Source organism: Ranitomeya imitator, chromosome 4 (assembly GCF_032444005.1).
Source record: "Ranitomeya imitator isolate aRanImi1 chromosome 4, aRanImi1.pri, whole genome shotgun sequence".
Lineage (NCBI taxonomy): Eukaryota > Metazoa > Chordata > Amphibia > Anura > Dendrobatidae > Ranitomeya > Ranitomeya imitator.
This window is the reverse complement of record NC_091285.1, coordinates 547,961,660-547,984,217: the sequence shown is the minus strand read 5'-3', so window position 1 is coordinate 547,984,217 and position 22,558 is coordinate 547,961,660. Positions and strand designations below refer to the sequence as shown.

At 43.8% G+C, this 22,558-nt stretch overlaps 1 protein-coding gene across 1 annotated transcript in view; it reads left to right on the top strand.

Moving 5' to 3' along the window:
- The window catches only part of AGBL1 (AGBL carboxypeptidase 1), a 1,336,772-nt gene that overhangs the window by 429,616 nt on the left and 884,598 nt on the right, over positions 1-22,558 (top strand). The gene's annotated exons all lie outside the window — the stretch shown is intronic.

Here is a 22,558-nt window from a genome sequence, read left to right as displayed (position 1 = left end):
CTCTGCACAATACCGATCCTATTTAGATACTACAAAGTGTTAAAACTTGAAGTCATTTTCCAGCCTAAGTACAATATTACCTATGGGTGATATCTGTATAATCAGGGTAAAGGCTCCTTCTCACTTGCGAGAAATACGTCCGAGTCTCCCATGCTAAAACCCTGCTCTGTCGCCGGCACCCCAGAGCGGAGCGTGCGGCCGCACAGCAATACATGGAGCTGCACGCTCCGCTCTGGAGAGCTGGGGCCAGAGCAGGGTTTTAACCTGCGAGACTCGGATGTATTTCTCGTAAGTGAGAAGGAGCCCTAAGACTCCCACCAATCACACAATCGCAAACTTGCATCCATTGTTTTTTTTTTTTCCCTGGTTATTACTTGGTATTCTTGCAGTTGAATGAAGCGCATGCGCCATAGAGTTCATTTCAAGCCTATGATGCTGAAGATCGCCAAGCGCAGAACAGAGCTTTGCTATCTTTGCCTGGTTCAGTCGAGCGGCAGGGCAGATGGGTGACATTAGGAATTGAATTTTTTGAATGCAGGGCGTGAGAAGACAATAGTAGAAAACAATCTTCTATTTGAGAACTTTATAGTATGACCACGGTAACTCCTGTAGTGATATACAGTGGGGCAAAAAAGTATTTAGTCAGTCAGCAATAGTGCAAGTTCCACCACTTAAAAAGATGAGAGGCGTCTGTAATTTACATCATAGGTAGACCTCAACTATGGGAGACAAACTGAGAAAAAAAAATCCAGAAAATCACATTGTCTGTTTTTTTAACAATTTATTTGCATATTATGGTGGAAAATAAGTATTTGGTCAGAAACAAAATTTCATCTCAATACTTTGTAATATATCCTTTGTTGGCAATGACAGAGGTCAAACGTTTTCTGTAAGTCTTCACAAGGTTGCCACACACTGTTGTTGGTATGTTGGCCCATTCCTCCATGCAGATCTCCTCTAGAGCAGTGATGTTTTTGGCTTTTCGCTTGGCAACACGGACTTTCAACTCCCTCCAAAGGTTTTCTATAGGGTTGAGATCTGGAGACTGGCTAGGCCACTCCAGGACCTTGAAATGCTTCTTACGAAGCCACTCCTTCGTTGCCCTGGCGGTGTGCTTTGGATCATTGTCATGTTGAAAGACCCAGCCACGTTTCATCTTCAGTGCCCTTGCTGATGGAAGGAGGTTTGCACTCAAAATCTCACGATACATGGCCCCATTCATTCTTTCATGTACCCGGATCAGTCGTCCTGGCCCCTTTGCAGAGAAACAGCCCCAAAGCATGATGTTTCCACCCCCATGCTTTACAGTAGGTATGGTGTTTGATGGATGCAACTCAGTATTCTTTTTCCTCCAAACACGACAAGTTGTGTTTCTCCCAAACAGTTCCAGTTTGGTTTCATCAGACCATAGGACATTCTCCCAAAACTCCTCTGGACCATCCAAATGCTCTCTAGCAAACTTCAGATGGGCCCGGACATGTACTGGTTTAAGCAGTGGGACACGTCTGGCACTGCAGGATCTGAGTCCATGGTGGCGTAGTGTGTTACTTATGGTAGGCCTTGTTACATTGGTCCCAGCTCTCTGCAGTTCATTCACTAGGTCCCCCCGCGTGGTTCTGGGATTTTTGCTCACCGTTCTTGTGATCATTCTGACCCCACGGGGTGGGATTTTGCGTGGAGCCCCAGATCGAGGGAGATTATCAGTGGTCTTGTATCTCTTCCATTTTCTAATTATTGCTCCCACTGTTGATTTCTTCACTCCAAGCTGGTTGGCTATTGCAGATTCAGTCTTCCCAGCCTGGTGCAGGGCTACAATTTTGTTTCTGGTGTCCTTTGACAGCTCTTTGGTCTTCACCATAGTGGAGTTTGAAGTCAGACTGTTTGAGGGTGTGCACAGGTATCTTTTTATACTGATAACAAGTTTAAACAGGTGCCATTACTACAGGTAATGAGTGGAGGAAAGAGGAGACTCTTAAAGAAGAAGTTACAGGTCTGTGAGAGCCAGAAATCTTGCTTGTTTGTTTCTGACCAAATACTTATTTTCCACCATAATATGCAAATAAATTGTTAAAAAAACAATGTGATTTTCTGGATTTTTTTTTCTCAGTTTGTCTCCCATAGTTGAGGTCTACCTATGATGTAAATTACAGACACCTCTCATCTTTTTAAGTTGTGGAACTTGCACTATTGCTGACTGACTAAATACTTTTTTGCCCCACTGTATCATCGTGTCTATAGCTATCACTGCATCCAGGACAACAGCTCACGGAAGAGAAAGTTGTTCACATTTTTTTATCATTTGCATCATTAATATGACTATATTCTCGGTGTGATTTTCCATAAATCCACATCTTTTCCTTCTTGATGTTGTAATTTCAATGTTACGGGGTGGAAGTCTATTTCTGTGTCTAGATAGCAAATGTTTTCTCTCCTGCTGCCCATCCTTCTATCTAGCGCTATATCCACAGATGCTAATAACCAGGCGCTCCCCACCTAGTGTGCGAGGACCATAAATGCAGCCGCTGAATGATATCCCTTCATTATTTATTAGCTATACTTCAAAACAGTCTCTTATATGAGTTTAGTTTCATATTTCCACTGTCAATATTTCCTTGTTGGCAACAAAAAATAGCATTTATCCTACTTCTGCAGAACATCATCTGTGTATTCTGGCGCTCTGAAACTTCAAGCTACATCTCTGCCCCGCAGGCCAATGGTGGCAAAAAACCCAGGAGACATTTCTCTAATCGACTATGATTTTTGATGCTTTCAAAATTCCAAATATGATTTGTGCCTTAGGGTAAACCTACATATGAGCAACATGTTTAAAACGAGGTGCGCATGACGAGTCGCAGGCAACTACCATGGGTTTGTGGTGAGATAGCACTGAGAACTTAACTACTTGGTTACTATTATCAACACTTCCTTGAGTTGCCACTAGAGAGCTTAAATATAGATTTATACAGCTTCAACAGTAACTCTTGAAATCCTCGTGCAGCTAACTCCCCCTATTGGTTACTGAATATAACCAGAATTTAAAGGGAATCTGTCAGCAGGTTTTGCTGTGTAATCAGATAGTATCATGACTCGGACAGAGACCCCGATTCCAGTGATTAATCATTAAGTTTAGTGGGTGCAGCAGTTATGATCGAGTTCCAGGTTTCTATGCTGCAGACCTAGCAGAGTTCAGTTGGTGATGTGTAGTTGGGTTATACACAGCACAGCTTTCTGTGTAGTGACAGAGCTGCTAATCAGTGCTATGGGTGGGTTTAGACTATTATGCATGGACCAAGTTGTCATGTAGTGAAAATCAGCTGCTGAGAAAGTGCTGATTGTATTGAAAGCTTTCTGCTCCTACATTATTAGAATATTATCAGATTACATAGCAAAAATATGCTGCCGGATTTCCTCTAACTCCTTTCTTTCATTACATGTACTGTAGTAATCCGTCCAGGTGACTTGCGTCTATCTAACCAGGGATGGATTATTACATCTACAAGATCGCCCATGCACATGAGTGGTGTGCGAGTGATCGCCGCCGGGTGTCAGCTGATTCTGACAGCTGACACCCAACACTAAGTGCCAGGAGCAGTCACAGACTGCTCCCGACACTTTAACCCCTTTCTGCCATATGATGTACTATCCCGTCGAGGTGACCTGGGACTTAATTCCCAGGGACGGAATAGTACGTCATGGGCGATCAGCTGCGTTCACGGGGTAGCACAGCCGATCGCCGCCAGGTGTCAGCTTATTATTACTGCTGACATCCAGCACTATGTGCCAGGAGCGGTCACGGACTGCTCCCGGCACATTAACCCCAACATACACCGATCAAAAATGATCGCAGCATTCCGGTGGCATAGGGAAGCATTGCGCAGGGAGGTGGCTCCCCTTCTGAGGAAGAGATTCTCAAAACGCGCATCAGGGGGTACGTTGTGGCAGCCTGGACCTTGGGTACTTTCTAGCCAGTATTTAATGTGAACTCTTCTCATTTTTATCTCCATGTCTGTCTATGATGTGCAGATAAATATTTCTCCTTTATAAGGCTTCAGAGTAACTTTTCTTGTTATGCATTGCATAATATTACTGAAATAATTGTACCCAGTCCTGCAGGATGTTTTTGGTCCACATGTATATGCACTTTTGCACTTGATTCACTTTAAGCACTGTACTATTATTGATTTATTTATGATGGGACACCATTGGTGCCATTTATGCAGTTATCATTATTGTTGGACCTAATTCATACCTCTGCCCAATGTTTGCTTGTTTATTCATCCTTTTCTGTATGATGTCATCCCTTTTTAATTCTGTTTTAAACATGGTTCAATAAAATTTATATTTTTACTAGATGGTGGCCCGATTGTAATGCATCAGGTATTCTAGAATATATGCAGTTTATTTATGAAGATTTTAGAATAATACAATGAATACACAGAATTCGGCTGGCTGGGCGCGACCAATTAGGGAAGCGTGGTTCAAATCCAGCGCCAATTCGCAGCCGGAGTGCGTCTGTTGCTAATTGTTTGCGGCCGGCCACGTAGTATTTAGCACAGCCACGTAATATATAGCAGCCCACATAGCATATAACACAGCCACGTAGTATGTAACACAGCTCACGTAGTATATAACAGCCCACATAGCATATAACACAGCCATGTAGTGTATTCCACAGCCCACACAGTGTATAACACAGCCCACATAGTGTATAACACAGCCCACGTAGTGTATAACACAGTCCACGTAGTATGTAACACAACTCACGTAGTATATAACAGCCCACATAGCATATAACACAGCCATGTAGTGTATTCCACAGCCCACACAGTGTATAACACAGCCCACATAGTGTATAACACAGCCCACGTAGTGTATAACACAGTCCACGTAGTATGTAACACAACTCACGTAGTATATAACAGCCCACATAGCATATAACACAGCCATGTAGTGTATTACACAGCCCACGTAGTGTATAACACAGCCCACGTAGTGTATAACACAGCCCACGTAGTATATTGCACAGCCACATAGTATATTGCACAGCCACATAGTATCAATATACTACGTGGCTGTGAAATATACTATGTTGGCTGTGCAATATACTATGCACAGCCACATAGTATATTGCACAGCCCACGTAGTATATAGCACAGCAACGTATACTACAGCAAAGAAACGGAGTATAAAAATCCCAAGGATCATAATAGAAAAGACAACTTTATTGCTACAAAAATACATTGCAAGAAGATATGATCTATTAAAATAATGCACCGAAACAGGTAGTAAATAGAGAAACTCTAGGTATACTGGTGTAAATGGGAGACACTACATATATCCAGGGGTAAGTATGCTGCTAGCAATGCGGCTACTACAATATCCTATCATTATAGGGTGGTTCCTACGAAATCTCCAGGTGTCAGAGACAATACCCCATGAGGAACATACCTAGCAAATAAATAGCCTATGCATGCTAGCCCCTTGACGCACGTTTCGCCGCCAAGCTTTTTCCCCTTTTGAAAAAGCTTGGCGGCGAAACGTGCGTCAAGGGGCTCCTGGTTCACAGTGGGTGAGCTGTCCGGCCATACTATGGGTAAGCATGCATAGGCTATTTATTTGCTAGGTATGTTTCTCATGGGGTATTGTCTCTGACACCTGGAGATTTCGTAGGAACCACCCTATAATGATAGGATATTGTAGTAGCCGCATTGCTAGCAGCATACTTACCCCCGGATATATGTAGTGTCTCCCATTTACACCAGTATACCTAGAGTTTCTCTCTATTTACTACCTGTTTCGGTGCATTATTTTAATAGATCATATCTTCTTGCTATGTATTTTTGTACCAATAAAGTTGTCTTTTCTATTATGATCCTTGGGATTTTTATACTCCGTTTCTTTGCTGTAGTATATGATTGTTGGAGTTGTCCTGGTGACCCTGTGTGTCTGGATACTGATATACTACGTTTATGCTTCATGATTTCTTGTTCAAGCACAGCAACGTAGTATATTGCACAGCCACATAGTAAAATACATAGCCACAGCCCACATAGTGTATAGCACAGCGACGCAGTATATTACACAGCCACATAGTCTCACATAGTATATTACACAGTCCACGTAGTATATTGCACAGTCCATTGTTATGAAAGGCAATTCAGTACTACAATGGACATAGCGGTCAGAGCACATACAGTGATCTGACAATAACCCAAAATCATAGAACGAGCTCTGAGACGTGGGAACTCTGCAGACCGCAATCCCTAATCCTCTCCAAACAACACTAGAGGCAGCCGTGGATTGCGCCTAACTCTGCCTATGCAACTCGGCACAGCCTGAGAAACTAACTAGCCTGAAGATAGAAAATAAGCCTACCTTGCCTCAGAGAAATACCCCAAAGGAAAAGGCAGCCCCCACATATAATGACTGTGAGTTAAGATGAAAAGACAAACGTAGAGATGAAATAGATTCAGCAAAGTGAGGCCCGACTTTCTTAACAGATCGAGGATAGAAAAGGTAACTTTGCGGTCTACACAAAACCCTAAAGAAAACCACGCAAAGGGGGCAAAAAGACCCTCCGTACCGAACTAACGGCACGGAGGTACACCCTTTGCGTCCCAGAGCTTCCAGCAACAAATTAGACAAGCTGGACAGAAAAAATAGCAAACAAATAGCAAAGAAGAACTTAGCTATGCAGAGCAGCAGGCCACAGGAATGATCCAGGGAAAAGCAAGTCCAACACTGGAACATTGACAGGAAGCCAGGATCAAAGCATTAGGTGGAGTTAAGTAGAGAAGCACCTAACGACCTCACCAGATCACCTGAGGGAGGAAACTCAGAAGCCGCAGTACCACTTCCCTCCACCAACAGAAGCTCACAGAGAGAATCAGCCGAAGTACCACTGGTGACCACAGGAGGGAGCTCTGCCACAGAATTCACAACAGTCCATGTAGTATATAGCACAGTCCACATTGTATATAGCACAGCCCACGCAGTATATAGCACAGCCCACGCAGTATATAGCACAGCCCACGCAGTATATTACAGCCACGTAGTATATTGCAGGGGTGTCAAACTGCATTTCTCGAGGGCTGCAAACAGGTCATGTTTTCAGGATTTCCTTGTACTGCACAGGTGATTAATTTAATCACCAACTCATTATTTGTGTAGGTGATTAAATTATCACCTGTGCAGTACAAGGAAATCCTGAAAACATGACCTGTTTGCAGCCCTCGAGGAATGCAGTTTGACACCCCTGGTATATTGCACAGCCCACGTAGTATATAGCACAGCAAGGTAGTATAGAACACAGGCCATGCAGTATGTAGCACAGCCCATGTAGTATATAGCACAGCTACATAGTATATTGCAGAGCCCACGCAGTATATAGCACAGCCCACGCAGTATATAGCACAGCCCACGCAGCATATAGCACAGCCCACGCAGTATATAGCACAGCCCACGCAGTATATAGCACAGCCCACGCAGTATATAGCACAGCCCATGTAGTATATAGCACAGCCCCGTAGTGTATTACACAACCCATGTAGTATATAGCACAGCAACGTATTATATTGCACAGCTGATGTAGTATATAACACAGCCCAAGCAGTATATAGCAATGTGGGCACCATATCCCTGTTAAAAAAAAAAAAAAGAAAGAATTAAAATAAAAAATAGTTATATACTCACCCTCAGATGGCCCCCAGATCCAGGCCTTCCCTGCTCCTCGCGCGCCGCTCCAGTCCCAAGCAGCAATAACACGTGATGATGTAGCCGCTACATCATCTCCGGTCATTGCCACAATGCATTCTGGGGACCAGAGCGGCGCGCGAGGAGTGGGAAAGGCCTGAGCTGGATCCGGGGGCCGTCGGAGGGTGAGTATATAATGATTTTTTTTATTTTTTTACTATTTTTAACATTATATGTTTTTACTATTGATGCTGCATAGGCAGCATCAATAGGAAAAAGTTGGTCACACAGAGAGTTAATGGCAGCGTTAACAGACTGCCTTACACCACGTTATGCCACGGTGTAAAACAGTCCGGTTAACGCTATGTGGGCGCTGACTGGGGGGGAGTAGGGAGGGGGCACTGACTGCAGGGGAGGAGGGGGGGGGGCAATTCATGACTGGACTGTGCCCGTCACAAGCAGACAGACAGAAGTAACATAGTAACATAGTAACATAGTTAGTAAGGCCGAAAAAAGACATTTGTCCATCCAGTTCAGCCTATATTCCATCATAATAAATCCCCAGATCTACGTCCTTCTACAGAACCTAATAATTGTATGATACAATATTGTTCTGCTCCAGGAAGACATCCAGGCCTCTCTTGAACCCCTCGACTGAGTTCGCCATCACCACCTCCTCAGGCAAGCAATTCCAGATTCTCACTGCCCTAACAGTAAAGAATCCTCTTCTATGTTGGTGGAAAAACCTTCTCTCCTCCAGACGCAAAGAATGCCCCCTTGTGCCCGTCACCTTCCTTGGTATAAACAGATCCTCAGCGAGATATTTGTATTGTCCCCTTATATACTTATACATGGTTATTAGATCGCCCCTCAGTCGTCTTTTTTCTAGACTAAATAATCCTAATTTCGCTAATCTATCTGGGTATTGTAGTTCTCCCATCCCCTTTATTAATTTTGTTGCCCTCCTTTGTACTCTCTCTAGTTCCATTATATCCTTCCTGAGCACCGGTGCCCAAAACTGGACACAGTACTCCATGTGCGGTCTAACTAGGGATTTGTACAGAGGCAGTATAATGCTCTCATCATGTGTATCCAGACCTCTTTTAATGCACCCCATGATCCTGTTTGCCTTGGCAGCTGCTGCCTGGCACTGGCTGCTCCAGGTAAGTTTATCATTAACTAGGATCCCCAAGTCCTTCTCCCTGTCAGATTTACCCAGTGGTTTCCCGTTCAGTGTGTAATGGTGATATTGATTCCCTCTTCCCATGTGTATAACCTTACATTTATCATTGTTAAACCTCATCTGCCACCTTTCAGCCCAAGTTTCCAACTTATCCAGATCCATCTGTAGCAGAATACTATCTTCTCTTGTATTAACTGCTTTACATAGTTTTGTATCATCTGCAAATATCGATATTTTACTGTGTAAACCTTCTACCAGATCATTAATGAATATGTTGAAGAGAACAGGTCCCAATACTGACCCCTGCGGTACCCCACTGGTCACAGCGACCCAGTTAGAGACTATACCATTTATAACCACCCTCTGCTTTCTATCACTAAGCCAGTTACTAACCCATTTACACACATTTTCCCCCAGACCAAGCATTCTCATTTTGTGTACCAACCTCTTGTGCGGCACGGTATCAAACGCTTTGGAAAAATCGAGATATACCACGTCCAATGACTCACCGTGGTCCAGTCTATAGCTTACCTCTTCATAAAAACTGATTAGATTGGTTTGACAGGAGCGATTTCTCATAAACCCATGCTGATATGGAGTTAAACAGTTATTCTCATTGAGATAATCCAGAATAACATCCCTCAGAAACCCTTCAAATATTTTACCAACAATAGAGGTTAGACTTACTGGCCTATAATTTCCAGGTTCACTTTTAGAGCCCTTTTTGAATATTGGCACCACATTTGCTATGCGCCAGTCCTGCGGAACAGACCCTGTCGCTATAGAGTCACTAAAAATAAGAAATAATGGTTTATCTATTACATTACTTAGTTCTCTTAGTACTCGTGGGTGTATGCCATCCGGACCCGGAGATTTATCTATTTTAATCTTATTTAGCCGGTTTCGCACCTCTTCTTGGGTTAGATTGGTGACCCTTAATATAGGGTTTTCATTGTTTCTTGGGATTTCACCTAGCATTTCATTTTCCACCGTGAATACCGTGGAGAAGAAGGTGTTTAATATGTTAGCTTTTTCCTCGTCATCTACAACCATTCTTTCCTCACCATTTTTTAAGGGGCCTACATTTTCAGTTTTTATTCTTTTACTATTGATATAGTTGAAGAACAGTTTGGGATTAGTTTTACTCTCCTTAGCAATGTGCTTCTCTGTTTCCTTTTTGGCAGCTTTAATTAGTTTTTTAGATAACTAAGTGACCCTTAGAAAATTATATAGTGGATGACATTTTTTGGAGGACTTCTTTTGTGTAGGTTTTTCCGAGTTTGCTGGTCAATCAAGCACAGTGATACTGTTGTTTTTAAACCAGGTATTGGTACTTTTGGCATTGTGAAATTTCCATCTCCAAAAAGCTTGTAAGCAGTGGGAAGCATGAAGGGTGCTAAAATTTCCTGGTAGACGGCTGCACTGACTTTGGTCTTGATAAAACACAGTGGACCTACACCAGCAAATGACATGGCTCCCCAAACCATCACTGATTGTGGAAACTTCACACTAGACCTCAAGCAGCTTGAATTGTGCGCCTCTCCACTCTTCTTCCAGACTCTGAGACCTTGATTTCCAAATTAAATGAAAAATGTACTTTCATCTGAAAACAAACTTGGACCACTGAGCAACAGTCCAGTTCTTTTTGTCCTTGGCCCAGGTTAGACGCTTCTGGCATTGTCCTTTGGTCATGAGTGGCTTGATATAAGGAATGCGACACTTGTAGCCCATGTCCTGGATACCTCTGTCTGCTGGCTCTTAAAGCAATGACTCCAGCAGCAGTCCTTTCCTTGTAAATCTCCCCCAAACATTGGAATTGCCTTTTCTTAACAATCCTTTCAAGGATGCGTTATCCCAGCTACTTGTGCATCTTTTTCTACCAAATTTTTTCCTTCACTAATGCAAGTGATCTGAATGCAACAGCGGAGACAACAGGCGGCATCAACAATCTACTTCTACTTTATTCACTTAACAGGGTTAAATGCGATAAAGATTATTATCACAGATAAATGCACAAGAACAATCTTCACAGTATCATTTACAAGAAACAGGCAATTATATGTATAGAGAGAAATTGGTTAGTACATTACAAGAGATATGTCCTTGAGATAGGCTCAGGGTCTACAGTCCAAACTTGGTCTAACCGGGAAGGAGGCAAACGTTGTATCAAGCAGGAACAGTCTCTAGTGCACCCTTGCAGCTTTCCAGGCCTTGATAAAGCCTAATAACACTTTCTGGGGCTCTTTATCGTCAGCCAGGCCCCCTTTTATCTGCAGCTTCCCCCTGCCCACACGCGATACTGTGAGTCTGTACTGAAAGCAATGGCCCTGCTCACTCTCGTCCTTCGATCACCAACTGAGGTGAGAGTCTCTGGTCATGTTTTCTTCGGTGTCTGTCCACCGACAGGTGCCTCCTCGGTCTGATATAGTGGGGTAGCTGGTCCTTGACTCTTAAATGATGTCATTTGGGTTCCAGGTCTTGACTGGCTTTGCTCTGGTCTTCAGTACTTGACCAGTGTAGTCTGGAGCCCATGTCTCGACTGGAGTAATCCGAATCTTGCTCACTGACTCATAATGTCATGCCTGTCTCGCTCTCCAAGCATGTCCCAGTAACTCGTCTCTTGGGCCTGGCCCAGTTCTGATCAGTCTTCCACTGGAGCAGGGCATGGATATTCTTCACAACTTATGCCTTCTACAGCATCTGACCACTCTCGGACTCTGCTGTGCTGACAGTGGCTGCAAACCTACCTTGGAGGCATACAACCTGCCCTGGTGTGTGTTCTGGCGCCAACTCCCCTTTTCAGGCGGGCAAGGCCTTCTTTATATATAAGAAGTTTTTCCTGTGTGTCACCTGATCAAGAACAGCAGGTTAATTCACTCCCCCTGTAAATCTCCAGGCACAATTCGGTTCCTGCTACCGCAATTCTTTCTTTTTTTACTTTCACTTTCAGTTTGGTTTAGCAGATGGTGGTGTTCGCTTAAAGTTACTCAATCTCTTATCTTTCTCGTTACACTTCCACTCAACTTTTCATTAATATACTTGGATACAGCAGTCTGTGAGCAGCCAGCTTCTTTAGCAATGACCTTTTGTGGCTCCCCCTCCTTGTGGAGTGTGTCAGTGACTGCCTTAGGACATCTGTCAAGTCAGCAGTCTTCCCCATGATTATGGAACCTACTGAAGTAGACTAAAAGACCTTTTTGAACGCTTGCTCTGCACATGTCTATTTAGAATTGGATCCTAATACGTCTGGTTGGGTGAGTTGATGAATTCCTAGTATTTGCAACTATGGACTGTGGAACACTAGGATCTGCCCGAGATGCCTTTCTGCTGAAGAAACACCCTTGTATGTCTTCTGGCAGTGCTGTTCATGCAAGCCCTGTTGGATGCCTTGGAAAATGACCTCAGAGTCTGTCACCAGGAGCAATGTTAAGCAAACTTTGGTGCCTTACGGACTATTTCCCCGGAATCATACTATACGGGCTATTCAGGAGGCTTAGCACCTTCTGAACTGTGTTAAGGACTCTTTGTGGCTAGCCAGAACATGCCTGGCCATGAACTGGGAGAAATGTCCATCCAGGACTGCCACAGGAGGGATCCACAGCCTGCTCAGAGACTATAACATTATGGACAGACCGGATGTCAATGAAGATATCCCTCTACTTCCCTTCTCCCATTAATGTGTACAATTTGTACTTTCTTCTTCCATCTCCACATGTAAAGCTTTCTCTTTAATTGTGAGCAGCGAGCGTTTAAGTAGAAATAGAAGGAGGTTTTTGGCGTGCACTCAGCCTGAATAGAGCGAGGTGCTGGTGTAATGGACCAGAGGCCCCTATATAGTAAAATTTAAATTCACCGCACTCTCTTAGGATAATGATGAAAAAGGTTGTGCCAATTTATTAGGGTATATTTAGGAGCGTAACAGAATATTGCAGTATATGCGATTAACAACGTTTCGGCTCCACCAGAGCCTTTGTCACGTATTCGCTGTGGAAAAAAGAATATGCAAAACACAAAATAAAATAAAATAAATAACATGGATAAAATAAATAAAACAACAAAATAATACATAATACATTATAAATGCGATATGTCACTTCCGGATTTGCGCTACCCACTTCCGGTTCGGCGGTGTCTTAACTAACACACGCCGTCCCTGCCATAGACCTGACACACGCTGCTACTGAGCACAGCGCCGGAGCGCCGCTCTGAACACTGATACTGCAGGTAAACATTCTACAACAGGTTTTTGTTTCTCTGGGCGTATATCAGACATCCGCATATATTACATACATGCTACTTGCTTCTATCAGGTCCACATTACCTAAAGGGAGCCTCTTTTAGAGTACTGAGTGGAATATCCAAGGTATTTTATTAGTTCCTAGGAGTGCTATTTCTTTAGTTTCTTACTTTATACCAGCTAACTCTATATCACTGTTCCCTGCAGCTCACTGCTGTGATTCCTCCTTTTTTTTCCCCATCTTTACACTATCTTGTGCCTGAAATAAGGTAATCATTTATTATATTGTGAGATAGACTTGACCTCATGTAATGTTTTCTCATGTGGTATCCTGGTACGCACTACCTCTCTCCAACCATGTCTATATCTTTCTATGTTGGCACTGATTATATCATCCCTACCCACAGGATACACAACTTACCCAGACATATGATTCCCTGGTCAACATTTCTATGGACGTCCTTATACGTTTGTGTTGGTGGGCATCTCCCTCCTTCTGCTTGACGTCTAGGACTACCAATCGCATTTATAATGTATTATGTATTATTTTGTTGTTTTATTTATTTTATCCATGTTATTTATTTTATTTTGTGTTTTGCATATTTTTTTCCACAGCGAATACGTGACAAAGGCTCTGGTGGAGCCGAAACGTTGTTAATCACATATACTGTAATATTCTGTTACGCTCCTAAATATACTCTAATAAATTGGCACAACCTTTTTCATCATTATCCTAAGAGAGTGCGGTGAATTTAAATTTTACTAAGTAGAAATAGAGGCAGGATGGTTATGGTGTCATCATGGTTCACCATCTTGGTTGATTCTCCAAATTTTGTAGAACCTCACAAATGTCAGACATCCATGCCAAATCATCAGTTGTTATATACGTAGACTGACTGGAATATCGATATACATGTTGTAGCAGGTTTCCAACTATTGCCCTCTGCTGCTCACAAACCCTTGCCAGCATATGTACTGTGTGGTCACATTGCACACCAATCTATGAGCTGGTACTTGCAAGTGCTGCTGCAGCACTGTCAGACAGGTGGCAGCTGTAGCTGACTTCAGTAAATGGGCACACATTAGGCGAATGTTCACAAGTAGCTAAGGCAAATCTGGGTAAGTTTTCAGAAATCCGTCAAACCACTAAGTTAAACCAGTGGGAAAGCCATGGTACGTGTGCGAGGTTGCCATCTTCAGAGCCTCCAACAGGTTACGGCCATTATCACACACTGCCATGCCTGGTTGTAGGCTCAGAGGTGAGAGCTGCACATCAGGCTGGTCAGTTATACCTTTCCACAACTTTGTGGTGGTGTGCGTTTTGTCACCTAGACAAACTAGTTTAAGCACAAGCTGTTGCCACTTCACCAAAGCAATGCTGCAGTGCTTCCAGCTTGCTACTGATGTTGACAACGTGCTCTTAGATGACAATAGGTAGGAGGATGAAGAAGAGAAAGGGCTGCAGGAACTGGTGGAGGAAACCCTAACATAATTAGCGCCCACAATTCTAGTCATCTGTAGCACGTGTGCCGTCCCAGGATCTGACTCTGTCCTGGACTCCAAGAGGTCCACCCAGTGTGCCAGCTGGGAAATATTGTGTCCTTGGCCACAAGCACTTGTCCACATGTCGGTGGTTAAGGAGCCCTTCCCAGTAACTGCGTTGGTCAGGATGTAGGTGATGTTATGGGACACATGCTGTTGTAAGGCAGGGATGGCGCAGCAGGAGCATAAGTGGTGGCTGGTGTTCAAGTACTGGGGGATAGCTGCAACCATGAGTTTGCAGAAAACCTCAGCATCCACAAGCCTAAATAGTAACATTTCTAGGGCAAGCAGTCTGGCAATGTGCCTGTTTAGTGTTTGCGCCTGTGGGGTGGGTGCCTGTGTATTTTTTTCTTGCTTTCCAAGGTCTCGGGTAGGGACAGCTGAAGGCAGTGCTGGGCCAAGGAATTGGACGTGGTTGCTGATGGTGCTTGCGAATATACAACAGCAGGTGCATGGCGGGAGGTGTCTGCTCCAGCATCCTGAACAGGGGATTGGCAAGCACTTGGCACTGGGGAAAAGGCAGTGGTGTCATTCAGACACTGATTGCTTGACCCATATAGTCGGGTGCTTTGATGACATGTACCTGAGCATGCTGGTGGTTGTCTGGCTGGTAGTGGTCTGGCCTCTGCTCATCTTGGTATGGAAAGATGACATGCAATGGTATGCAAATGACAGTTTTTATCATCTGCACTTTCTTTAAAAATGCACCAGACTGGGGAACATGTAGCACTTGTCTTTTAGAACTTGACACTTGTGGCTGCACAGGAGAACAGTTGCATGCCTGACAGCGTGGCAAACACTGCTTCTGATAGGCGGTAAAATCATTACGGCTGGTCTGACACCAAGCAGTAGCTGATGGGAATATATATTTGCCAGCATCTGCTCGCTAAATAAACATTAAATGGTTTCACTTGTTGATTTGATAACTAAACCACTACATACCAAGGGATGGTGAACTAAACCACTTGACACCAAATCTTGGAATCCCCAAAATTTGTGGGAAAAAACCTCCTGTATCTAACATTTCCACCATTGCTTCTGCCTCCTCCACATCATCTAGGGCCTCCAACTGCACCCTCAACCTGTCCCTTAATGAGACATGTTACAACAGTGCAGAGAGAATGCCCCCACCTCTATACTTCACAACCAGGCCTCTCCACACTCTGGCAGTGTTTAAACTAATATGACTTTGGAGATCGCAGTCAAAAAGTTTCCCTGGAAGAAGGCACAGCACCGCAACACGCGTTGGGGATGGTGGCACCACAGAGCTTCAGGTACCTTACAGGTAATTGTTACACCTTAGTTTTGACTTTTTGCTCTTTGCTCTCTTTTCTGGATGCGGCACACAGCCCTTTTGGAGATTTTTTGATCTGCTTATTTCTAGCGGTGGACTCCGTGTCTGAGAGGACCTCACACATAGCACAGCGGCTTCCCTCCAGCCCCTGTCCCACTTCTGGCAGTCAGAGGTCATTACCTCGAGCCTTATATAAATTTCTCTAAGTTCACGTATACTCCTCTCATCTACTACCCCACTCCTATATCAGGCGGTTACTACCTGCACCACGCATTGTCTGCATCCGAATATAGGAACTGTCGCCATACACTAGTTGGCACAGCACGTGACTGATGAAAGTCCGGTTGGGCTGAAACGTTTCCAGTGCTACCTCTAGTATCAAATAAATGTACAAATATAAATACTTAAGTTGAGTGCGAGACTTTCTCATATTTTACTATACGGTTTGGGTACCTAGTCTCTGCACCAGAATATAGCAGTGCACACGGTGTTTGCTCTCATATTTTGACCTTAATGACCTGGCCTTTTTTTACAATTCTGACCAGTGTCCCTTTATGAGGTAATAACTCTGGAACGCTTCAATGGATCCTAGCGATTCTCAGATTGTTTTTTTTTCGTGACATATTGGGCTTCATGTTAGTAGTAAATTTAGGTCAATAATTTTTACATTTATTTGTGAAAAAAATCGGAAATTTGGCGAAAATTTTGAAAATTTCACAAATTTTTTTATTTTGTTAAATGAGAGAGTTATGTGACACAAAATAGTTAATAAATAACATTACCCACATGTCTACTTTACATTAGCACAATTTTGGAAACAAAATTTTTTTTTGCTAAGAAGTTATAAGGGTTAAAATTTGACCAGCGATTTCTCATTTTTACAACAAAATTTACAAAACCATTTTTTTTAAGGGACCACCTCCCTTTTGAAGTTAGTTTGAGGGGTCTATCTGGCTGAAAATACTCAAAAGTGACACTATTCTAAAAACTGCACCCCTCAAGGTGCTCAAAACCACATTCACGAAGTTTATTAACCCTTCAAGTGCTTCACAGCAGCAGAAGCAACATGGAAGGAAAAAATGAACATTTAATTTTTTTTAATCACAAAAATGATCTTTTAGCAACAATTTTTTCATTTCCCCAAGGGTAAAAGGAGAAACTGGACCCCAAAAGTTATTGTACAATTTGTCCTGAGTACTCCGATACCCCATATGTGGGGGGAGGGGGGAACCCCTGTTTGGGTGCACGACAGGGGTCGGAAGGGAAGGAGCGCCATTTGACTTTTTGACTGAAAAATTGACTCCAATCTTTAGAGGACACCATGTCGCATTTGGAGAGCATGTGTGCCTAAACATTGGATATCCCCCCAAGTGACCCCATTTTGGAAACTAGACCCCCCAAGGAACTTACCTAGATGCATAGTGAGCACTTTGAACCTCCAGGTGCTTCACAAATTGATCTGTAAAAATGAAAAAGTACTTTTTTCACAAAATTATTTTAGCCTCAATTTTTTCATTTTCACATGGGCAACAGGATAAAATGGATCTTAAAATTTGTTAGGCAATTTCTCCAGAGTACACCGATACCTCATATGTGGTCAGAAACCACTGTTTGGGCGCACGGCAAGGCTCGGAAGGAAAGGAGCACCATTTGACTTTTTGAATGGAAGATTAGCTCCAATCGTTAGCGGACACCATGTCGCGTTTAGAGAGCCCCTGTGTGCCTAAACATTAGAGCTCTCCCACAAGTGACCCCATTTTGGAAACTAGACCTCCAACGGAACTAATCTGGATGTGCAAGGAGCACATTGAACCCCCAAGTGCTTTACAGAAGTTTATAAGGCAGAGCCATGAAAATAAAAAATTATTTTTCTTTCCTCAAAAATTATTTTTTAGCCCGCAATTTTTTATTTTCACAAGGGTAACAGGAGAAATTGGACCCGAAAAGTTGTTGTCCAGTTTGTCCTGAGTATGCTGATACCCCATATGTGGGGGTAAACCACTGTTTGGGCACACATCAGGGCTCGGAAGGGAAGTAGTGATGTTTTGGAATGCAGACTTTGATGGAATGGTCTGCGGGCGTCACGTTGCGTTTGCAGAACCCCTGATGTGCCTAAACAGTAGAAACCCCCCACAAGTGACCCCATCTTATAAACTAGACCCCCCAAGGAACTTAACTAGATGTGAGGTGAGCACTTTGAACCCCCAAGTGCTTCACAGAAATTTATAGCGCATAGCCGTGAAAATAAAAAATCTTTTTTTTTTCCACAAAAATAAGATTTTAGCTCCCATTTTTTAATTTTCCCTAGGGTAACAGGAGAAATTAGACCCCCAAAGTTGTTGTGCATTTTTCCTGAGTACGCTGATAACCCTTATGTTTGGGTAAACCACTGTTTGGGCACACGTTGGGGCTCGGAAGGGAGGGAGCACCATTTGACTTTTTGAATACGAGATTGGCTGGAATCAATGGTGGCGCCATGTTGCGTTTGGAGACCCCTGATGTGCCTAAACAGTGGAAACCCCTCAATTCTAACTCCAACACTAGCCCCAACACACCCCTAACCATAACCCTAACCACATGCCTAACCCTAACCCCAATACACCCTGAGCCCTAATCTAAACCCTATTTCCAACCCTAACTCTAATTCCAACCCTTATCCTAAGTCTATGTGCCCACGTTGCGGATTCATGTGAGGAGTTTTCCGCACAGTTTTTGAAAAATCCGCAGGTAAAGCGCATTGCAATTTACCTGCAGATTTACCACAGATTTCCAGTGTTTTTTGTGCGAATTTCACCTGCGGATTTATTATATTTATTTTGATCGCTGTGATAGAACCTATCACAGCGATCAAAATGTACCTGGAATGAATCTGACGGCCGGCAGATTCGGCGGCCGCACTATGCATGCGCCCACCATTTTGGAAGATGGCGGCGCCCATGGAGCAGACGGACGGACACCGGGAGGGACACCGGAGGTCGGTAAGTATGAGGGGGAGGATCGGACAGCGGGGGGGAGATTGGACTGCGGGAGAAGCAGACAGGAGGACGGAGGGGAGCGAAGGAAAGCAGATGACAGGACGGAGGGGAGGAGATCGGTGGCGGGGGGGTGGCAGATCGTGATCTCCAGCCATAGCTTATAATATTGCAGCATTGGCCATGGCTGGATTGTAATATTTCACCAATTTTCATTGGTGAAATATTACTATCGCTCTGATTGGCTGTTAAAAGTGACGTTTCACTTTCAATCAGAGCGATCATAGCCACCGTGGGGCGAAGTGTTGTGAATTCTGTGGCTGAATTCACTCCTGTGGTCACAAGTGGTACTGCAGCTTCTGAGCTTCCTCCCTCAGGTGTTCTGGTGAGCTCGTTAACTGCTTCATTACTTAACTCCGCCTGATGCTGCTATCCTTGCTCCTTGTCAATGTTTCAGTGTTGGATCTGAGCTTCTCCTGATTGTTCCTGTGACCTGCTGCCCTGTATAGCTAAGTGCTTTTTGCTTTTTTTGTTGCTTTTTTTCTGTCCAGCTTGTCTTTTGTTTTGCTGGAAGCTCTGAGACGCAAAGGGTGTACCGCCGTGCCGTTAGTTCGGCACGGTGGGTTTTTTTGCCCCCTTTGCGTGGTTTTGCTTTAGGGTTTTTTGTAGACTGCAAAGTTCGCTTTACTGTCCTCGCTCTGTCCTAGAATATCGGGCCCCACTTTGCTGAATCTATTTCATCCCTACGTTTTGTCTTTTCATCTTACTCACAGTCATTATATGTGGGGGGCTGCCTCTTCCTTTGGGGAATTTCTCTGGGGCAAGTCAGGCCTATTTTTCTATCTTCAGGCTAGCTAGTTTTTTAGGCTGTGCCGAGTTGCCTAGGTAGTTGTTAGGCGCAATCCACAGCCGCTTTTAGTTGTGTTTAGGATAGGATCAGGTGTGCAGTCTACAGAGTTTCCACGTCTCAGAGCTCGTTCTTGTATTTTTGGGTATTTGTCAGATCACTGTGTGCGCTCTGATCGCTAAGCACACTGTGTTTCTGGATTGCCTTCATAACACCTGTCATTAGCAAACATAACAGTACAAGGAGCCTAACTAATGATTCTCAATAGAGGGAAAGAAAAAGTTCTGACATTTTTTTTTTTTTTTTCTGCTCTGTGTTCATTTTTTTTTTTCCCCTAGACATTTGGGTGATTCTGGACACAGGTGTGGACATGGATATTCAGGGTCTGTGCTCTTCAATGGATAATCTCGTTATAAATGTACAAAGAATTCAAGATACTATTGATCAGAAATCTATGTTAGAACCAAGAATTCCTATTCCTGATTTGTTTTTTGGAGATAGAACTAAGTTTCAAAAATAATTGTAAGCTATTTCTGACCTTGAAACCTCATTCTTCTGGTAATCCTATTCAACAGGTTTTGATTATTATTTCTTTTTTGCGCGGCGACCCTCAAGACTGGGCATTTTCTCTTGCGCCAGGAGACCCTGCATTGAGTAGTGTCGATGCGTTTTTCCTGGCGCTCGGATTGCTGTACGATGAGCCTAATTCAGTGGATCAGGCTGAGAAAAATTTGCTGGCTTTGTGCCAGGGTCAGGATGATATAGAAGTATATTGTCAGAAATTTAGGAAATGGTCAGTACTCACTCAGTGGAATGAATCTGCGCTGGCAGCTTTGTTCAGAAAGGGTCTCTCTGAGGCTCTTAAGGATGTTATGGTGGGATTTCCTATGCCTGCTGGTTTGAATGAGTCTTTGTCTTTGGCCATTCAGATCGGTCGACGCTTGCGCGAGCGTAAATCTGTGCACCATTTGGCGGTACTGCCTGAGGTTAAACCTGAGCCTATGCAGTGCGATAGGACTATGACTAGAGTTGAACGGCAGGAATACAGACGTCTGAATGGTCTGTGTTTCTATTGTGGTGATTCCACTCATGCTATTTCTGATTGTCCTAAGCGCACTAAGCGGTCCGCTAGGTCTGCCGTCATTGGTACTGTACAGTCCAAATTCCTTCTGTCCATTACCTTGATATGCTCTTTGTCGTCGTTTTCTGTCATGGCGTTTGTGGATTCGGGCGCTGCCCTGAATCTAATGGATTTGGATTATGCTAAACGTTGTGGGTTTTTCTTGGAACCTTTGCGGTGTCCTATTCCATTGAGAGGAATTGATGCTACACCTTTGGCCAAGAATAAACCTCAATACTGGGCCCAGCTGACCATGTGCATGGCTCCTGCACATCAGGAAGTTATTCGCTTTCTGGTGTTGCATAATCTGCATTATGTGGTCGTGTTGGGGTTGCCATGGCTACAAACCCATAATCCAGTATTGGATTGGAATTCCATGTCGGTATCCAGCTGGGGTTGTCAGGGGGTACATGGTGATGTTCCATTTTTGTCGATTTCGTCATCCACCCCTTCTGAGGTCCCAGAGTTCTTGTCTGATTATCAGGATGTATTTGAAGAGCCCAAGTCCGATGCTCTACCTCCGCATAGGGATTGTGATTGTGCTATCAATTTGATTCCTGGTAGTAAATTCCCTAAAGGTCGATTATTTAATTTATCCGTGCCCGAACACGCCGCTATGCGCAGTTATGTGAAGGAATCCCTGGAGAAGGGACATATTCGCCCATCGTCATCACCACTGGGAGCAGGGTTCTTCTTTGTAGCCAAGAAGGATGGTTCGCTGAGACCGTGTATTGATTACCGCCTTCTTAATAAGATCACTGTTAAATTTCAGTATCCCTTGCCATTGTTATCTGACTCGTTTGCTCGGATTAAGGGGGCTAGTTGGTTCACTAAGATAGATCTTCGTGGTGCGTATAATCTGGTGAGAATCAGGCAAGGAGATGAATGGAAAACTGCATTCAATACGCCCGAGGGTCATTTTGAGTATCTAGTGATGCCGTTCGGACTTGCCAATGCTCCATCTGTGTTTCAGTCTTTTATGCATGACATCTTCCGTGAGTATCTGGATAAATTCCTGATTGTTTACTTGGATGACATTTTGATCTTCTCAGATGATTGGGAGTCTCATGTGAAGCAGGTCAGAATGGTTTTTCAGGTCCTGCGTGCTAACTCTTTGTTTGTGAAGGGATCAAAGTGTCTCTTCGGTGTGCAGAAAGTTTCATTTTTGGGGTTCATCTTTACCCCTTCTACTATCGAGATGGATCCAGTTAAGGTCCAAGCCATCCAGGATTGGATTCAGCCGACATCTCTGAAAAGTCTGCAAAAGTTCCTGGGCTTTGCTAATTTTTATCGTCGCTTCATCTGTAATTTTTCTAGCATTGCCAAACCATTGACCGATTTGACCAAGAAGGGTGCTGATTTGGTTAATTGGTCTTCTGCTGCTGTGGAAGCTTTTCAGGAGTTGAAGCGTCATTTTTGTTCTGCCCCTGTGTTGTGTCAGCCAGATGTTTCTCTTCCGTTCCAGGTCGAGATTGATGCTTCTGAGATTGGAGCAGGGGCGGTTTTGTCACAGAGAGGTTCTGATTGCTCAGTGATGAAACCATGTGCTTTCTTTTCCAGGAAGTTTTCGCCCGCTGAGCGTAATTATGATGTGGGCAATCGAGAGTTGCTGGCCATGAAGTGGGCATTCGAGGAGTGGCGTCATTGGCTTGAAGGAGCTAAGCATCGCGT